Raw genomic sequence first — 4,624 nt, 5'->3', positions numbered from 1 at the left:
TTTATCAAGGTCCAACTATCAAAACATCAAGGTCCAGCAATCAAAAATCTCCCCTTGGCAACCCTAATCAACATACCCCATCAGAATTTGCCAACCCATCCTGCTTCATTCTAACACAAACAGTTTCCTCTTAGAATGACACCCTCAAAGCTATTTGCTGCTATTTCTGCTCGATTTCGATTCAGCCAGCTCGTCTCCTTCTTTGCCTTGCTTAATAAAGGATCTCCGTGTGCTCGGAATTGGTGTTTGTCTGTGGTCTGTGCCTAATCCAGGGTCCAGAGAGGAGCACCCTGAGGTGTGTAGGTCCCTTTGATATTAATTACAATTAAAATATTGTGTAAGATATTTATAATAACACAAACAATAAATTAAGCACATAGTCTATGCCTGTTTGTTCCTCTAGAGAATCTGACTAATACAAGAATTAACCATGGAGCAGCAGAGAGTTTAAGAACAGTCCGGTGTGCCTTTCGCTAGTCCAGAAAAGATGGCGTTCGGCAATCCCACGGATGCACTGTGAGGAGCCAGGGATTTGTGTTTGGGGGAGCTGAGTACGGGGAGGTACCCGGCTGGTGAGAGCTATGGCAGGTGGAGCCCAGGAGCCTGTCCTGTAGACTTGCCATGGCGCAATTCGTGTTCTTCAGGAGCTATTTGCACTCATTGCTTCAACTGGATGAGCCCATCCCCAATGTCCTGGTTGCACACTGGCAGCACAAAGCAAAGGAAGCCACAGGTCCATTCCTATCACCCATGCGAACTGCCAACAGATTGCACAGTGCCAGCTGGCCTTGGGTTGAACTCCTGGCAAATCTAATTCCAAGGTTCAGACCACCCCTAGCAAACCTAGAGGTGACTGCTGTATCCCCCAACATAGTGCTTCCTAAATGGAGGTGGTCAGCTTCCTCTTGAGCAAAAACAAACTGGAAAGATGGTGGGAGGATGCCCACCAAGAAGGGGCATCAGGAAGCCTGGGCTCAGAACCTGAGTTTTTTTTTTTAATGGTGGAAGCCAAGATCCTCAGGCTCAGTGGAAAACCTAAGAATGCTCTGGAAGGCTACCAGAACAGATGGAAAGGACTCTACAGTCAAAAGTCATGTCTGGCTCCAGCCGCAAGGCTTGCAGATGCATTCCTTTCCTGAGAGGCAGGATTCTTGATGCCCCTGAAATCCGGAGTGACTACTACCTGAATCTTGTGGATTGGAGCTCTGGAGAGATATTGGCTGTGGCATTGGACAACAGTGTGTACTTATGGAATGCTGGTTCTGGGGACATCCTGCAGTTGTTGCAAATGGAGCAGCCTGGGGACCACATATCCTCGGTGGCCTGGATCAAGGAGGGCAACTACCTAGCTGTGGTCCAGTAATGTTGAGGTGCAGCTATGGGATGTGCAGCAGCAGAAACGACTTCGAACCATGACCAGTCACTCTGCTCCAGTAAGCTCCCTCAGTTGGAACAGCTATATCCTATCCAGTGGTTCCCGGTCTGGCCACATCCACCACTATGATGTTGGGGTATCAGAACACCCCATGGCCATACTGAGTCATAACCAGGAAGTATGTGGGCTGCGCTGGGCCCCAGATGGAAGACATCTGGCAAGGGGTGGCAATGATAACATTGTCAACGTGTGGCCTAGTGTTCCTGGAGAAAGGGGCTGGGCTCCCCTGCAAACATTCACTCAACATCAAGGTGCTGTCAAGGCTGTTGCACGGTGTCCCTAGCAATCCAATATCATGGCAATAGGAGGAGATACCAGTGACCGACACATTCACATTTGGAACGGCTCTGGGGCCTGTCTAAGTGCTGTGAATGTGCATTTCCGAGTGTGCTCCGTCCTCTGCGCTCCCCACTATAAGGAGCGTATCTCAGGTCAGGGCTTTGCCCAGAATCAGAGCTGGTTATTTGGAAGTACCCAACCATGGCCAAGGTGGCTGAGCTCAAAAGTCACAGGGCCTGGGTCCTGAGTCTTATAATGAGTCCGGATGGGGCTGCAGCCGATGAGACTATGGTTGTGGTACTGCTTTGAGCTGGACCCTGCCCTTCAGCAGAAGCAGGAAAAAAAACAGTGTAGTTAAAAGTAGCCTTATCCACCAAAGCATCTGTTGAGAACAACCCCCCCCCCCACACACACACACAATAAAAGAATCAACCATGAATGGTTAATTGGCTGGGAAAACTGAATCTGCGACAAGTGGTCTATATATTACTGGAATGCAAGCTTTGGAAAGTATCTGTCCACACCCTGTTCATAGGTGTGTAGGTGTGTATTTGAGAAAATGATGCGACTTCTGTGGGTCGGACTGGCAGAACCCTCATTCTCACACCTTCTCGGACACAGTGCAGATGGAAGGACCAGGCTACATGATTCTGACCTGTAAAACATAAGCTCACCTTGACAGGCGTACAGTTTCCTGGTGTGCATGCTGCCTCTTCCCTGACCCTCTCCTTACTTCTTTATTTCTTAATAGTGTGTGTGTGTAATAAAAATAGATAGATATAGGTATAGATATAAAGATAGATGAGTCAGAGACAGAGACACAAAGAGAGTATGTGTGAGAACACTTGTGGACGTCAGAGAACAGCCTCGGGTGCCGATGCTTATTTTCTGTCTTGTTTTTAGACTCATGGCCACTGTTGCTGGACTGTGAGCTCCTAGGGATTCTCTTGTCTCTGCCTCCCATTTTCCTGTGGGATCGCACTTTGCAGATGCTCAAACCAGTGGATCTGACATGACATTGGGTTTGGGATGAGCACGCATCTTGATGCTGTCACAGAATGCACTCTTACACAGTGTGCTTATTTCCTTATCCCTGACTCGTTTCTGAGACTGATTATCAAGGTCCAACTATCAAGACATCAAGGTCTCAGGGACTAAGCCACCAACCAACTAGTCCACACGGCTCCAGCTGTGTATGTTGCAGAGGACGGCCTTGTCATGCATCAATGGGAGGAGCAGTCCTTGGTCTGCTCGATAGATGCCCCAGTGTAGGGGAATCGAGTGTGGGGAGGCAAGAATGGATTGGGTGGGTGGGTGGAGGAACACCCTCATAGAAGCAGGGGGAGGGGGATGGGGAGGGGGTTTCTGGGAGCGGGGGAGAACCAGGTAAAGGGATAACACTTGGAATGTAAATAAATTTTTAAAAAATTATCAGTCAAAAGGCAAAAAAAAAAAAAAAAAGCATCAAAGTTCAGCAACCCACTTCCTTTTGATGCAAGAGGGTGATGGTACCTGGTACTGCAGTAGCCATTTGCAAAAGGCAAAAAAATATGAGCTGCAACTTTGGGCCATCAGCTGTTTCCTTTAGAATATGTATGTATGTATGTATGTATGTATGTATGTATGTATGTAATGCATGCATGCATGCATGCATTGTGTGTGTGTGAGTGTGTGTGTGTGTGTGTGTGAATGACAATCCATACCTACTCCCACTCAACTAAACCAGTAAAACCAAGTATCTGTATCTGGTGCTTGCAACTCAAATATCCCTAACGGTTGATATGCTGAGTAGATTGGAATCACTCTTAGCCATAAAGTCTCAAAGGGTTTTATTCAGTGACTCTCAACCTTCCTAACGCTGTGACTGTTTAATACAGATCCTCATGTTCTGGTGACTCTTAACTATAAAATTATTTCATTGCTACTTCTTAACTGCAATTTTGCTATGGGTATAAATAGTCATGTAAATATCTGATCTACAGGTTATCTGATGTGTGACCCCTATGAAAGGGTCAATCAGACTCCAAAGGGATTTGAACCCACAGGTTGAGAAATGTTGTCAGAGATGCGAATCGGGCAGTTTGGTGGTCTTCACCCATCCCACCCTCGGGGAAGGTGAAGACATCGTTCTGCTGCCCAGGGGAGCCTCACAATTAAATAGAGATTAAAATTTAGGCCATTGTTGAACAAAGATCTCTTTTCATGTTTGATTCCCTAATGGTTCAATTAAGCTGGTTCAGTTTTTATTTCATCCTCAGCAAAGTTCAGGAATGGCTGCTATCTCTCTCTCGCTCTCTTTTCTTTTCATTTTTCTTGGGAAATGACTTCATTAAGTGTCTCTTGCATTTCTGGTATGTGTTTTACTGTATTCCCCTTGGCCTAGTAACATCTATCCCGTTTACTTCACATATCTGATTTCACAAACCTTTCATCTTTACAAGATACTTGATCAAACAAAAATTACGGGCACGGTTCTTAAATCATGTGCCAGCCACAAAGGACAAAGGTCAGCTACTGGACAAAATTATGATGACTGTGGCCTTCTTTCAAATTCTCCAGCTCAAGGCATTGTCACCTGCACATTCTGGAACCTAAAATTTCTCAGGGCCACTGGGATGGCTCATTGTGTAAAGATACTTACTGCCAAGTGTGAAGACCGGAGTTCAATCCCTGAGGCCCACACCACTGAGACCCGACTCCCTGGTATCCTGTGACCTCCACACATGTGAAATTAATTTTTCCAAAAGAAAAAAAGAAATTTACGTTTTCTCTGGACAAAGGGATTGGAAGCAGCTTGGGCTAGGCTCCCTGTCTGCCCCTTCTGCCCTTGTGACTCGTGTCCTCCTGAAGTCATTTCCTGCTTTATCAGGATTCCCTGGCTGGCTTTAGCCGGCATCTGATGACTGAACT

The 4,624-nt window shown here is 46.5% G+C and overlaps 1 pseudogene; it reads left to right on the top strand.

The window, feature by feature from the left end:
• Positions 1-621: 621 nt before the first annotated feature.
• On the top strand, positions 622-2,103 carry LOC110312267 (annotated as a pseudogene).
• The last annotated feature ends 2,521 nt before the right edge of the window (positions 2,104-4,624 follow it).

The sequence above is a fragment of the Mus caroli genome, chromosome 17 (genome assembly GCF_900094665.2).
Source record: "Mus caroli chromosome 17, CAROLI_EIJ_v1.1, whole genome shotgun sequence".
NCBI lineage: Eukaryota > Metazoa > Chordata > Mammalia > Rodentia > Muridae > Mus > Mus caroli.
This window is presented reverse-complemented; position numbering and strand designations above follow the sequence as displayed.